This window comes from Pseudopipra pipra, chromosome 10 (assembly GCF_036250125.1).
Source record: "Pseudopipra pipra isolate bDixPip1 chromosome 10, bDixPip1.hap1, whole genome shotgun sequence".
Lineage (NCBI taxonomy): Eukaryota > Metazoa > Chordata > Aves > Passeriformes > Pipridae > Pseudopipra > Pseudopipra pipra.
In genome coordinates this window covers 17,740,813-17,756,543 of record NC_087558.1, presented here as the reverse complement: position 1 = coordinate 17,756,543, position 15,731 = coordinate 17,740,813, and the positions used below count along the sequence as shown (strand labels likewise).

The 15,731-nt window shown below is 41.1% G+C and overlaps 1 long non-coding RNA gene across 3 annotated transcripts in view; it reads left to right on the top strand.

The window, feature by feature from the left end:
* Positions 1–15,731, top strand: part of LOC135419751 (uncharacterized) — a 69,225-nt gene that overhangs the window by 46,079 nt on the left and 7,415 nt on the right. For 2 of the 3 annotated variants that reach the window (XR_010433134.1, XR_010433133.1), the window contains exons 4-7: positions 3,060–3,146; positions 9,943–10,100; positions 10,618–10,692; positions 14,687–15,398. This is a non-coding gene — a long non-coding RNA (uncharacterized LOC135419751). Of the gene's footprint in view, positions 1–3,059; positions 3,147–9,942; positions 10,101–10,617; positions 10,693–14,686; positions 15,399–15,731 lie in introns of those variants that run through there. The other variant, XR_010433132.1, reaches the window with a different exon arrangement.

The window sequence follows — 15,731 nt, the reverse complement described above, 5'->3', positions numbered from 1 at the left end:
AACAGACCAGGTTATAGTCAATAAATTGATACATATTCATCACATGTCTATTACATATTCATTAGCTTTCCTGAATACATTCATATGTGCTCATTATTTTAGTGAATTTATTTGAATATGAGTAGGGGTGCTTTGAGGGTCTTTGGTGGTCATTTGGGAACATCTCATTCCCCAGAATTCCTTATTATGGTCTTGGATCTTCTGATGAATCTTCTTTCCCTGACAGTATCTCAAATATGTGTTTAAGTCATGATGCACCTCTCTAATCATTCTCTACTCCGGCACTCTATCTTTGTTCTCAAAACTAAGACATCTACTAGGACAGATTAATCACTGATATAAATAAATAAGGAAGCATTAGCTTGAACAAGAGTTATTAGTCACAGATCCAGGCAGTTAACACAAGGCCACACTAATCTCTGGCATTTGTACTAAGCACTATACGGTATAAAACTAAGCATTAACCACAAATATAGGGGCGATATACTATAGTGCTAAGGTTAAAAGAATTTGCCATTATATTCCCCCACTGCTGTATAGACTCATTCTTAAAGAAATGTAGCTTGCTCCATTACACCCCATTTAACATCATAATTTAGCTGGTAACAGAAGTGTCAGATGGAAATTTTAACTTTTCCATTTCTTTTTTCAGTCTCTGAAAAAAAAAAATAATATTTTTCACTGGGGGTGGTGTCTTATTAAATCTTCCTGTTCTTTAGTGACCTTTTGTGCCATAAGTTCTTTCTGTGGCAATGGAGATGGATTTCCTGGTGTTACTGAGGGACATCTAAGAGCCTCTCTTGGTTGAAAGCAAGCAGCGACATCATGGGAACAGGCAGTGTCAGGAGGATGGAAATTTTCCAGATGTATTAGACTTCCTTTCGAGGTCTGGTGAGTCTAGCAGCCAAATCTGCAAGCTTTCAAGCTGAAGTCTGGATTGTCTCTCTACTGGGTAGGAAACCATCTTCCCCTGCTCCTACCATATGATGAGACATGCAGGCTTAGCTGTGTGCCCTGGAGCTCCCCTGCAAGTTATGGGCTCAGCACCCAAGGCATGGAGTAGTATTGATGGTGTGTTGCTGGGGGGGGGACACACAGCTAAATCACTGTGTGCTTGGTTCATCCTGGTTAGAGGTGGCAGTAGGGAGATAAAGGAACAGTTTTCCAAACTGTAACAGTCTGCTGAAAAATGAGGTGAATAAATAGTGGGCAGAGTGAGAGACGGTGGGTTTGAACGGCAGCAGATGGGTGGCAATTTAAGTTTGATGTTGGGAAACCTTTTGGGTGGCTGGAATAGCAAAGCACTGGATTCTTACCCTGCATCATTTCCACATCTGACCTTTTTGCCATTTGTGACAAACAGGGCATTTGCAGCTCTCTGTGACATGACCTCTAAAGGTTACTTCAGACCCTATTTTGAATTATTCTAGTCTTGCAACCTGCAATATCTGTAGATTGTCACTGGCTATTGCTGTGTACATGAAAGCATTATGCTATTCACTGCTCGAGAACAAGCTTGTGCTTTCTCTCTGAAGTTCATGAATTTAATTCTGCTCTTTCCTGTTGATATTGGCAAGTATCTATCAGAGAGAGTACCCTGTGTGTTTTCATTGTGGCCATCTGTCCTGGTATTAGCAAAATGATTGCATAATCCAAACAACAGAATCCTTTGAGAGAGGAAGAAAAAGAAAGATACACACAAGTCATGTGGCTGACATGCACCACAGTGATGCAAATAATTGTGGAATTAGAAATAATAATAATGTATTAGATTTCTCAGTGGAAAAATGCTTGATCTTCTAAGGAACAATTAAAAGTACAATATGCAATAAAAGCACCCAACTGTAATACAAATGTGCCTCAGGCTCCATAGCATTTATAAAACAAAGTCATCTTGGTGCATTTTAAAACTGAGAAACATAATTAACATGCTCTCTTGACAAGGACAGGAGACATTCTTTTCTCATTTGAGTGACTTTCCTATCTGCCCTCTCTCTGCTGAGCACACAGGGAGGGCAGGGGCAAGTCCTGCTCTACACCAAGAGGTCAGCGTGGCTTGTGACTCCTCATTCCTCTGACTTCTGTACCATGTTTAAAGCAGCATCTGTAAGCACTGATACTAAGTGTTCTCTGTTTAGAGTGACACAGATCAGAAGTTTGGTTTATTTGTTGTAATTATTGAGTGGATGAGTTCTACATGTTGCTTGAAAGAAGTTTTAACAGGATAGAGAGTCTCAGCTGGCACTGAATCTAGTTCATGTTTTGGGAGAAGATTGAGACCCACAAGTAAAAGTACAGCTGGTCTGGAAAATCTATTCCAAAGCAAAACCTGCAGGCATTCTCTGTTCTGCTATGATGAAAAAAGTCCATACAAGTTAATTCATGAAGTAGCTTCAGGATGCTTTGCTTTCTTACCTGAGCCTTAGTTGTGCGAGTCTTCTGAGACCACCCTGGAACTACAGGTGGGGTACAACTGTGAGCAGCTTTGTGAAAACCCCAGAATTAAAATAAATTTGTGAGTTTGATTGGGACAAACACTTATGGTGGTGATGCTTGTGTCATTTTTCATGTTAAGAAAGAGAAAAATTCTCAAGTTTTTTGCAGTGAAGGATGCAAAAAGGTCAGTTTTATTCTAGAATCCCTTGACAAAACCTCTGTGATTTGGTGTCTGTTATCCCATTTTTAGAGTAAGAGACAGGTCTCCTTTACACTAACAACATATTGGCAAAAAAAATTTGTATTAAGGTAGGATGATTTCACATTGACTAATTTTCTCATATGCAGAATGATGATCTCTTATTGTTTAAAAAGGAAATTTTGATGGTAGTAATGATTCTTTTCATTAACTGCAGGTGATAAAATTTTTAAAAACTTGAATATTGAAAAAATTCCGTATAATTTTCTTCACCTCTTTTTTTTTCTTTTTTTTTTTTTAACTAAGTCTATTTAGGCTTTTATCCTATAATTAATTATATGAATGCCAAACTATTTGGTTATGGTGATATTTATAGCACAAATAATTTACTATCTTTGGTAACAAATGGTTTTTTTTTTTTCAGATGGTTTGTCTAATTCTGCTTCTTTTAACTTGGTGATGGATGGGAGAAAATCAGCCTATTGGCAGAGGCAGAGAAAAAGCACTTTCAGTAACTGCTGCCTTTGATGTTCATATTCCATGTTCTAAGAAGAGCACACAAAGACTATACCTTTGTGCTTTCAGTAATTTACAATAACCAACATAAGGTTCTGTATGCTGGCAAGCAAAATGTAATTTATTTTACTCTCTCTGAGAAAGACTTTCAATGTATGATGTGTTATGGTTACTGGATAAGAGGATCAGTGGTTGGTGTGATTTATATATACTCTCACTAACGTTTTGCCATTTTTTTCCCGTATATGGGAACTGTGAGGATAAAGAGGGAAGATTTGAAAACTAAAGAATATACTTTTGATCTCCAGGGAAACGTGCTTTCAGATAAAAGACTCTTTGCTGCCCCTTTTTACCAACACAAGTGAGACTGGCAAAAAATGACTGTTCCCAGAGAAGATGCATGGATCCCACGGCTGCAAACATTTCATCTTGAGATGATACATGGTGTTAACTTTGGTTCTCTGTGAAACAGCAGGGTAATATGCTCTTTGCTTTCCTTTTTAGCTAGAGCTGGCTCTTGAGGCAAAAGTCAGCTCTTGCTGTGTGTGTAGCGTTGGTGTGAGGGTCCTGTCAAGAAGCCAGCATCTCCATGTTGCTCCAGGATTGGCATGGGAGAGGGTGGGCAGGACAACCTCTTGCCATTTTCTGCCTTCTCTTCAAGGTATTCTGCAGAGGTTTGGCAGGAGGAATGCACAATGCCAGGGACAGGAAGACAGTGGTGGCAGGGTTTCTGCACCAGACTTCTCCAGTCTTGGTTAATCTAAAATTACTTTCTGTAAGCCTCAAAGTTCTTTACCATGCTGCTGTTATTGTTGTAATGGTGAGAATAATCCCAATGGTAAGAAGCCTTTGTGGAAAAATAGAAGAGCTTGGTTCCTTCATCTTTTTTGCCATAAAATCAAGGAAAAATTACAGCAGACTGTTGAATCCCAGCTAAAATTTTTCCACTGGGAGCTGTTCCAATGAAGAACACAATAATTTGTAACCAGATAGATTGTCTCTCAAGTCTATCCAGCTTGAACTTGGATAGCTCAGGAGAGCAAATGGAAAGCCACCATGCTACAAAAGCTACACAGGTTTTGTCCTTTGAAATTGCAGAAGTCCTTGTGCAAACAAAAAACAAGTACAGTGGAACTGAGTTCAATAAAGACAAGCTGTAGGAGGGGTTGTGCCTGGAGCAGGACTCCACAGCTTTACACAGCACACTTTATTAACAACCAAGAGAGCACAGCCAAAACTTTTTAATGAATGCCTGATGCCACAGAAGGGCAGTGAGGAACATTGCTCAGAGCATTGCTTGTATGAAGACTTGCACTTCTGCCTCTCCCTTCCCTGCACTCCTAAATAACTAGGGGCAGAAACACATATTATGTTATTGTGAAGGAAAATTAAACCAGGTTCTGACTTGGAGGAAATCTTGCAGAGGAGCCAGAAGGACTGCCTTTTCTTTGCTTGTGTTTATGGATTCAAGAGTTTCTCTGAGGTAAAGGCCACATTGAGGGGAGGATGGTGGGAACCTTGTATGGTTCTGAGCATGGCAGTGCATTGTGCTGGACACAAATCTAGAGCTTGCTTAGTGCAAAGGAAGCTTGCACCATGTTGTGCTTCAGAAATGGGAACACCACCCTGTCCTCTCATCTCCCCACATTCAGCACAGGATCAAAGCTTGCCCTTAAAAGCAGGGCTGTAACACAGCTCTTGTTGCTGACATTTCTGCTTTCGCTGTTTGCTTCTGGCATTCATTCCCTTGGGCTGAAAGGCTGAGGAGTACAATATGTATTTTAACAGTCTGGATTTTTTTTCTTTTCACCAAAGTAAGCCAGGAAATGGGTGGCTTCTCTGTGTCCTCTTATGGACTCATGGGTTGGTTCTCTTTTGTGTTGTGGTGATTGTATTTCTTCCTACATTGGTTATCAGGACTGCATTTTGGCTTTATTCACACAGTGCACATTTGTCATTGGTTTCAGTGACATAAATATATGGTAACAAGAATGAGGTCCTGCGATGTGAAGGAAGAGGTGATGACTTACAGTAATGATTTCATCTTTAGCAGACTGGGCTTCAGGGGTGAGTCTTTACCAGAGTAAGTGAATAAATGTGATGAATAAATGGAGCACTTGTGCAATCAAAATATCCTCACATTCTTTCAGTAGGATTTAACCTTTCAGGACCAGTTTAGCATATGCTGAAGTGATGCTATCTGTCAGCTTGATTTACAGCCCAAGAATCTGCTGTCCTCAGCACCAGAAAAAAGATACTGGTCATATGTGGCTGCTGACCTTGTCATCTCTCTCAGAAGTTAACTGTGAGCCTGAGAGTGATGTATTTCTCTCTGCCCTTAAAACTCAAATGGCTATAAGATGACTTTAATATTTTTTTTCTTACATTTCTGAATGTAGATAAAAGCCTGAAACTTTGACCTCAGTGTACACAAGAGATCTGAAATTACAAAGCATAAAGCAGTGCCCACAAGTATTTTATTTCATCTCTTTTACCTGGTTCTTTGTCTTTTTTGGGAAGTGGAATTTATGTGGGACATTTTTCAGTATTTGAGGTTGACGACACTGCATTTTACAGATCCCTGGAGTAATTACCCTGTTCCTCTTACAGGTATTTGTTGAGCTATGAAATACTTGGTGTGGATAATTGTTATGGAAGCAGAACTGGACAGTTAATGTGTTATTGCTTTGAGCTCTTTGGCAGCTTGAGTAGGCATTACTGCATAGGTTATATTTGACTCACATTTTGAAGGTTACCTTCACATCTTATGAGCACTGTAGACCTTTTGTCCCCTGATTTTGTTATATAGAAGGCTTTAAAAGAACCAAACCAACCAACAAACCAAAACCACTCCAGAAATTCAAAGTTGAAGTGAGGTTTTTGGTTATGTTCTTTTTTATTTTTTCCTGAAGGAATCCTTCTCTTACAAAGAAACTGATCTCAATATGTAATAAATTTAGTATCCTACTGAACAAAAGCAGGTAGCATGCCAAAATAACCTGGGTTTTTCAGTCAGAGATCTGTCAATGTGGACTGATGACCTCACATCCCCTCCTTTGACATGCCTTGGAAAAACAGAAATATTAAACTGTCTGCAAATTTAACAATAGCCTTTTTAACTTGAGACTGTGCGCTTCAAATCCAGCACACTGTCTCTCTTTTCTGATTCTCACGTTTCATGGCAATAACTGCTTTTTTAACATCAGTAGAGGGCAAGATGAAGGGAGGGGCAAGCCTTTCAGCAGCAGGGTGTGCTGCTGCATTGAGTTGTGTGATCTTTGGGCTGTTTGCTCTTGTGAGCAAGTAGATCAGCTTTGCTGATGGACTGAGGATTGCCCTGGCTGACATCTGTGTGCATCCTGGGCGAGCCATTTGGAAAGTGTGGCCATGCAGAACATCCTGAAGTCGAATCTTTGCATCCAGATGACAGATGGTAAAACAGCTAATTGGGTTTGCTGCTGCTGTTGTACTTATTCCATTAGATAGGTGAAATCAGTCCCAAGGACTTGCTTGTGCTCCGCTACTTGTTTGTTCCAAGGCAAAATGAGCCATCAGAAAAACTCTTTTGCCAGTATGGCTCAGCCTGTACTCTGGGTTTTTACTGACAGAGCTCTGTACCAGGGCAAACCAATTTCTATAAGGGGTACCAGTAGCATAGAAGAAGTATCACAGCCTGCAGAAGAGAAGTGTATGAATTTATAACAGTGAAAGAAGTATCTCCTGTGTGTCAATAAGGTCCTGTCATGTGCAGAGCTGGTCATTGACTGCTTTAATTTGAAATCAGAAGTTGTCTGTTATGGATGTCAATATGGGAACTGGTTGAGCATTCCACAAATATATTTCTGAGAGGAAATGACATGGATGATGTGTATTGGAAACAAAACTCAGAGTATCTTTTGAAATGTTTGCAGGTTTATTTATCTAAAGGGAAACAAAATAGATCAGGAAATATCTTAGCTCTTCTATGTCCCTTTCTACTTCTTAAGGGATAGGAATAATAATAACATTATTCACAGGAAAATCTGAAATACAGATATTAAAAATAATAAGCACTATTTAAAATGTCTGAAGGATTTTTCAATGAGCTTGATTGAGTGTTTTCCTGGTTGAGTTATTTTTTCCTTTCCTGAGGTGACTGGAGCACAGACCCTCTTGTGCAGACTCTGTCCCTTCCAGGCACCTGTGCTGTTGAACACTTTGAGTTTGTCACCCCTGAGTCCACAGCAGTGACACTTCAGTCCTGTGTGCTTCCCTGTGTGTTGTGGTGCTGATGTAGTGCTTGGCTTCCCTGCAAATCAGCCATCCAAGGGCCTCCCAGACACACAGGCAGCTCAGGGTGAGCAGGAAAAGCTGAGTTACACAGATCCTTCTTCCTCAGTGTCCACACAAGAGCAAGCAGCCTCGGAATGCCAGGAAGCTTGAGCCCCACTTCAACCTGTGCTTCCACATCCTCTCAATTGCTCTTCACATCTGGAGCCAGTCAGGGCTTATACACAGCTGTGGGGTGATACCTGCACCAAAAGGACAGAGGTGCCCATGGTGCAGATGTGAGGTTGACAAGAGCCAGGACAGGATTACAGACATTTGTTTTCTTTTTTCTGCTCAAGTTAAGGAGCTGTGGCTCTGAACTCTTGAAATAATTGGTGGTGTTGTATGAAAAGGCCTTTTGCACAGAGTGATTCTTTGGAATAAGAACTTGTTTCCAACATTATGTACTGGGTTTTCTTTGACTGTTGTTACTGGCTGTCCTAATCATTGCTTCTAAGAGCAGCCAGCCAAGGCCTTGCCCAGGTATTCTCCCAGAGTTACCACAGGTGAAGAACCCCAAGGGAAGCAAGTGTGTGTTTAAAAATGACATCAATGTGAAGGAGAGCATCACCCCTCATTTAAATTGTCTTCTGTCTATCGAGTTCTTCACCAGCTGGGGGAATGAACAGTATGTTTTATGCTGAACGCTGAGAGATCGAGTGTGGCTCAAAGCCATGACCTCTCCAGCTATCTATTTTTTCAAAGGCTCTTTCTTTTCCCTGATGTCATTAGTGTTGCTATGGAGTTTCACAGTGCTCCACTTGGAGACTGTTCATACAGTTACTTACATGCACACTTAAATGACTTAATAAAATGTATACAAACTTTTATTGAGATGATCTATGATTTATTGATTGTCTACAGTCTGCTTGGTAAAATATAAACATTGGGGAAGACTTGGTCTCTGTCACTTGAGAGTTATAATCAGATTCAGCAGAACAAATCAGACCAAAATGTAGGCTGCAACAGCTTTGGCTTAAGAAAACACCAACAAAATAAAAAATGAAACCATCTTGGTCTGATGATTTAGTAGGATTTGAGTGATGGAAAATGGAATATGTACCTCAGGCAGTGTCAGTACATGCTAGTGTTGGGTTTTTTTGTTTCTGTGTCAGGTTTGAGAAGAGGGAAGAGCAGTATTCCCTTTACCTGACTGCTCTACATGTGCTTGGGTCACTTTACTTTGGTTTAACAAGTTATAATGCAGCAAGTTGCCTGTGAACCTTTACTTGGTTCACAGCAAGCCAGTTTAAGCTACAGTAAAAGATGTTAAAACTATTGTCTCTAGTCAAAAGCATGCTCACAGGCAGCTACTAGGTCTCAGCTGGTACCCAGTGATTTCTGATTTATGAATCTGAACTTTGGCCTTCATCTGCAGTTCTGTTGGGATCGGTCTCTGCTTAAGAGATTTGCCAGCACAGCTATGCTAACAGAACAGTCCTTGTGTAGACTCATCTTTTACTGAAGGAAAAGTGCATTTGCTAATAAAGTTTACCAGTTCTGTTGAGTGAAATAAACCATGCCAGCAAAAAGACTTTAAAAGGCTGTACTTTTGAGCTTTGTCTGCCAAAGAAATGTCAGTTATACCTAATTAGTTTACCTAAACAAGCAAGGGCTCATACTGGAGAGTTGGCCTTATTTTCCTTTAGATTCTTGTAATTGTTCCACTTGACATTGAACCTGTGAATGGAAAACAGTGAAGATGGGAACATTGACAGAGTGTGCACCCCAGTCCTGCCATCCATAGTGTTTCAGCAAATTAGGCATCCTTCTGTACTGATTTTTTTTTTTACCTCCAAGTAACTCCATTGATTTCCAGAGGGTTTCTCACATGAAGAAGTCTTCATCAGATTTAAACCTAAAACTGCACTACCAATGAGAAAACAGAGCTCAGGTTCGGTTTTGGCTACATTAAAGGCAAATACCTTTCACATGTAAGGAATGCTGTGATATAATGTGATTTTGTTCATCATATGTGCTGATGACATGTTTGAGCACTTAACCAGAACCTTGTAAGATATCATTCATAATGATATAGATCTTTAAGCTTAGATTATAGATCTTTAGGCCATTAAATATTACATTTAATGTAGTGGGGAGGTCAATGCTGTGTTCTGTGATGTCTAACTTCAGTGCTTTCTGTAGTGCCTATTACAGCTCATTAAGCCTAGAACAAAGACTAACTGGGGATCCATTTGTTAAATTTATTATTGTTCTGATCCCAGCTACCTTCTTTATAGTCTGAGTGCTGCAGAATCCCTCAAAGATGTCACAAATGCCAGGAAGCTCTGACACTGATAACTTGCCTAGAGCACGTAATAGATTATAAGGAAAGGCTGTCTGCCTAGGTGTGGCTCCAGTCATGCTGCCATGAGGATGGAGCAGCACAACAAAGCCTTTTGGGAAATCTTTGTCATGTTCTTGTGCTACACAGGCTATGCATACTGTACAGTGAGGCAAAGTCTGCTTTTGCTCACACCCAGGTGGCTTGGCTGCCTTCACAAGAAGCTGAATTGTAAAACCAGTGTGTGTTTAGAGAAGTGAGAGCTGAGTGTGCCCAAGGAAGCACCAGCTTTGCAGCCTGGGATGTGCCAAACCTAAAAACACCCTTGAAGTTTTCTGGTGTTGTTAATAAGAGCAGGTAAGGTTATAAATACTGTGTTGCCTGTCTGCTGTGATGTTGTGCTGTGTTTACTCTGGGCTCACATTTTGCTCCTGTTCTCAGATCTCTCCAATGACAAGCTGTGAGTATATTTACTGCTCAGGAGAAGTTTAGAAAAGCTTGTCACAAATTCTGGCCCTCCATGCTGTGGTGCAGGTTCAGCTGGAAGAGAAGGCTAAAGCCTGGCATCACAGCCTGCTCTGCCTTTCACTCTGATGATGAATATTAAGTAATTCCTTCCATGGTGAATTATACAGTATGTGCTTAAAATACTAATATATATATCTATGACTAAACAATAATGTTAAGTATAGATTTATTAATTTAATATACCAAGATGGTGCACTTGTAATAGGACTGGTTTATTCAATTGCTAGCATTAACCTCAGGTTTAAAGCTAGCACAAAAATGTGGCAATCAGAGTCTGAAAAGTAAGAATATATTTCCATGCACTCTGCTTTTCCTTGCATTAACAAATGTGCTTGTGCTCTGACAGAGGTTTCAGGCCAGGAGAACAGAACTGGAGAAGGGAAAGCAATTTCCAAGCATGGACTCTCAGTGGTACTCTAAGGTAGGGAGATGCCTGTCTGCTGAAGGTGCCACAGACAGGAAGGACTTGTACCAACTCCTTTCATTAGTATTATGGCATATTCCATGCTGTCTGTCTGAAATATAACGGGGCAATATGAACTAGTGGGACTGCTGAGATCTCCTGGGAACAGATTGTTCATGATTATTATGACCCATCCCACTTCTCGTTGGTCTGGGAGTTGTGTGACTATGATTTTCCTCTTGAGTGGTTTCAAAGTCTGACTGAGCTGAGCTGTTAGAAAGTTGGGTGAATGGGAGGGGTGCAGAGGAAACATGAATGGCTTGTGTGGATTTCTGGTGTTTGTTTGAGAAATATCCTTTTAAAAGTAACCAAAGATGAACCCAGATCCTTAAATCTGATCTCTATCCTGGGCTTCAAAAAAATCTGCAGTTGGTTTGGGCTCCTGCAAATCTCAGCTAATTGCAGTGGTGACAGTATGCTGAAAGTTGCATCCTACCACCTGCTGTCTTGGTCCACAGAGGCAATGAAGGCTGTAATGCTCTCATTAACTCTCTCTTACTCTCTTTTCTTTCCATTTGTGTTTTAAATTAAGTAGTGGTCTGGCTTTTAGTCAGCTGAAACAAAGGATTCCCCATGCTGGTAAAATAAAAAAGCCTTTTCATAGTCACAGAATAAAAGGGAAGGGCTGAGAAGAAATGGGTCACAGCTAGGGATGTACAGCCCCTGGAACTCCCACCCCTCAATGAGACTCACACTGAGCTTCCCAGCTGAGCAGTGTAATGTGTGGAGCTCTGTTTGCGTTTTGTTTGATGTCCTCTTCATTTCCTGTTTGTTAAGTGATCTGAAAGTAAAACAACCAGCCGACCAACCAAGGAAAAAAAAATCCTTTCACAATTCTAAACGGGGCCCAGCTGTGTAAGCTGGGCTGCACAGGCGCTGACTGAGATTGCCAAAAGGGCCCATGTGTCTCGTATCCTCCACTCAGAGGGCGCTCAGCCCTTGCAGAGTGACTGTTCTCTCCTTCATCTCACTGTCTGCCCTCTTTTGAAAGCACCTCTAGCAAGGCACTCAGATTCATTAACTCCTGAGCACAGTCTCTTTTGCGTGTCAAGGTCTGTCAGAACTAATGCCACTGGGGGTAAGAGAGGGTACTGGAAGCACAGATGGGAATGTCACATCAGTCATCTGTACAAGTGTAATATCAGCGGTCAAAGGAAAAGGACTTGCGGGAAAGATTTCCCAAAGCACCTTTTGATATTAGTACTGGAGAGTAAATGATCTTCAGGGATGTGACCTGACTGCAGTCGCAGTGTGACTTGCAGTGGGTGTGTTATAGCCATAATAAATTGCACAGAGTATGTCAGTTGTGACCTGTGAATGACGCAAAAAAAACCCAAACCAAAACTTCAGGACCTTGCCAGCTGCTACAGGAATACAAGTTATAAAAGGTGTTGTCTTGAAAGTATTTGCTTTGCTTGGGAGGAGAGAAAAAAGTAGGAAGAGAAACTTGAACAAGAGGAATTTATGTGCACTGCTGCAACCAATATGAGAGTTAGACTACAAAAAAACAGGTCTCTGCAGACAAGAGGTAGGTAAATAACCATGCACCTCAGCTCAAGTAGAAATGAAATTACTTAATTCCAAATAAAATCTCTTACTGCCTGAACCTGGAGCATGTTGACAAAGGCTTCAGTCTTTTCAACAGGCTCAGTAGTACTGAGTGAAGAGGGGGGAAATAATCCCAAGCACCTCTGTGCGTTCAAACTTTTTTTCAAAGAAAGCAGCAGGAGAAATTCATTGAATTGATCTTTCTCAGCATAACTTTATGAAGGGCAGCATAGGTAAGGCAAAATATGTTTTTCTTTCTAGAGGAGAAATGTCACCCTCTCACCTACTATTCATAATCTCCTGAGTACTTGATTGCTGTGTCTATAGATAGAGAGTTTGAACACACAGAATCATTTCCAAACTGATCCTCTTCAGTGACTTCTATAAAGTCACTTCATTTTCTGCTTCACCTTTGCCATCTGCAGAAGATTTTCTGACAGAAAGCAGTGTTTAAGAGATATTTTCTGCATTTCCTTGCAAAAGCTGTTCCAGGCAGGAGACAGTGTTGTCCCTTCCTGACCCTCAGCTCAGGGGCAGGGTGTAGGATGGAGCTCAGGCACATGCAGTGGCCCCAAAGGTGAGTGGGGGACACTGGGTCACTGAGGGTCTAGCTGCTTCTCCTGGGCTGGCAGATTCTCAGAGGAGAGCATGGAGAACCCTGGAGGGAGCTTTGAGCTCCCTGCATGCTTTTAATGGAGGGAGAGGGGACAGAGGGGAGCTGGAGCAGGCTCTACAGGCTGTTTGGGGGACAGCCTTGCAGGCAGCTCCGCTGGGGTCTCTTCTCCACCCCACCCTCCACACTGGTGAGCATCTGTGCCATCAGTGTGCAGGACGGTGTGTGTGGAGCTGTACAGGGGCAGGGGGCTGGCCCTGGCAGCCAGTGCCTGCAGAACGAGAAGAATCACACAGGAATATCTCTCCTATGCTTCTCCCAGGCTCCCATCACTCATGACTCAGGGAATTCTGGCATTTCTGTTTTCTCTGTGTGCAGTGACCTAGGATTGAGCATCCATTGATTGCTGACCCCACTGAACATGATTACTGGTTAGAATACAAAGACTTGATCCTGTGACTCAGCCCCTGGATTGTACATTCTCTTTCCTTAATTCCCATAGGAAACCAACCTAATGGCAGTGGAAGGTTACTTGTATTTAATTCTTCCCAAAGCTTGCTTTCTGCTTAAAAACATGCCTCGTGTTGTTCATGCATTCTCACTCTTAGGGGTGTCCATGAGCTTGGGCAAGGTATTTTTTTTTGTTTTTTAGCAGATACTGTACCTGTCTGCATTTTCAACTTCCACACATCTTTCTCAGAATCTTTCAAAATAGTACAGCTCTAGCATTGGATGTTTGGGAGTCTTTCTTGCCTTCTTCCCCCTCGCCTTCTTCCCCCTCCTCATTTTTTATTTAAAATCTTAAACTAATTCCAGGAAATCCAGATAAGATGAAAGCTTTCAGATCTAATATTCTAGATGCAAATCTTATTAAATTCCAAACCTCAAACCAAGCAACACTGAACACTGGGAATAAAACTGAAATGAAGACGATCAATCACTCTCAAGTCAGTTTAGCAGCTCATACAGACACATTCTCTGTGGTCTCATCACATTCATATTAATGGACAAATTTGCCTCTTGCATTATATTCCATACATTACCCTGTGTAATTAGAAGCTAATTGGAAGCAGTAGGCAGCATGCCAATATTTGTGGTATTCAGAAATCATTGAGAGCTTCAGTATTTGAGGAAAAACCTGATTATTTGTCAGAGACACTTCCAACTGTGTCTACAAAGAAAACATGTTTTTGGAGTCTCCTTCCTCTAGATTTCTAGGTTCTGGGAAGCTGAACTACTTGCAGGTGCAATAGTAGGGAATTACATCTGTAATTAAAAGAAATCCTTAAGGGTCACCAATCTAACCACAAAGGTGATTATTAGGCCTGCCACCTGCCCCAGGCTAATCTCAACCTTAAGAAACTGCAAATGTGTAGTTATCCTAGCCTTGAGGAAAAGCTTAAGGATGGTACTTCGAAAAGACAGCAGGAAATAACACACATGCCTGCACACTTCTCCAAGTCAAAACTGCACGTGCCTGGTCGCAGGTACAGAGTGGGTGCCCAGTTCACAGGTTGTATGAAAGACTTAAAGTTTGACTGGGAAAGCTGAATGTGGTGTTTTTCAAAAGTAAAATCAGTGGAGTAACTCTTACATCCCTTCAGAGGGGTAAGCATTCACAAGAGCAGCTGATGGAGAATGTTTGCCCCGCACCAACCCCCCTTCCTCCGAGAAGCCGCTTCCAGCTAACTATGGCCTCAGTTATGTTTATTACTTAAAGGGCTTTTGAATTGCAAGGATTCTCCATGTAAAGGAAAACCTCATCCTAAAATAGAAATCTGTTCTCTCTAGGCATGTCCTGTTTTATATTCTTGGCTACAGTTGTGAGATGGAGACAGTGTCTAGAGAACAAAGTCTGGAGCCCTTCTGTGGGGTAGAACGTTTGGAAATTTGGTCACCTGTCTGCAAATACCTGCCTGTGCAATGGCACTTCATCCAGGAGCAGGTGAAGCTTGTTTAGACATTGGTTACAGACTCTGTTTCTTTTTAGCTCCTTTTCCATTTAGCACACTTTTTCTGATCTCACTCTCTTGTTTGCTGGTGTGTTTGTATATATTGCTGCCCAAAGGCTTTGTGGTTGCATGTTCCTGCTTTGATTGATAAGTAACTTTTAATCACCTATGTTGGTCCCCCAGTTCTTGTTCCCTGACTTATTGTTTCCACTTCTCATTGGAGTCATTGAAGCTCTGCATAGAGGAGAATAAATTATGATGATCTCTAGCTGCAAATTTTCTCCTGAATAATTCCCCATGCTACAATGCATGAAAATTTTTGAATCTGTAGAGGTTTTTGTAAAAACTGTCTGAATGCTTGTGACTGGCAATTGTTACCATATCAGAAATTGGCCTACCAAATTAAACCTTTTTGTCTGTGAATAAGGATGTTTCTCTACAGCCAGGTTCCAAATAGGTTCATGGTACTGGAGGAAAAACTAGAGAAAAATACATATTCTAGCCTGTAAGCCAACCACCCTTTATCAAAATCCCAAAGCAGGAGAAAGAAAAGAAAGGAAAAGGAGATACTCACTTAGAACTCTTCCAGAAGTATTCAAGATTTGTCCCTTTTTCTTTTTAACCATTGGATTATATTTATTGGCTTAATAAACTTTAAGACTTTAAGTATTGGAGACAATGAAAGTCTAGACTTTTTGTCAGAAGGTCAGTAGTTCAGACAGACTGATTTTTCTCCTTGCTTTTCTCCCTGCTCTTGGCCAACCCAGAAAAGCTGCCAAAGTTTATTGGCAAGATTGGCTCATTTAACCAGAAGTGAATATCTCACCCACACACTAAACCACTGGGGTTTCCTCTAATGCAGTACATGTCAGCTATAACAAGTC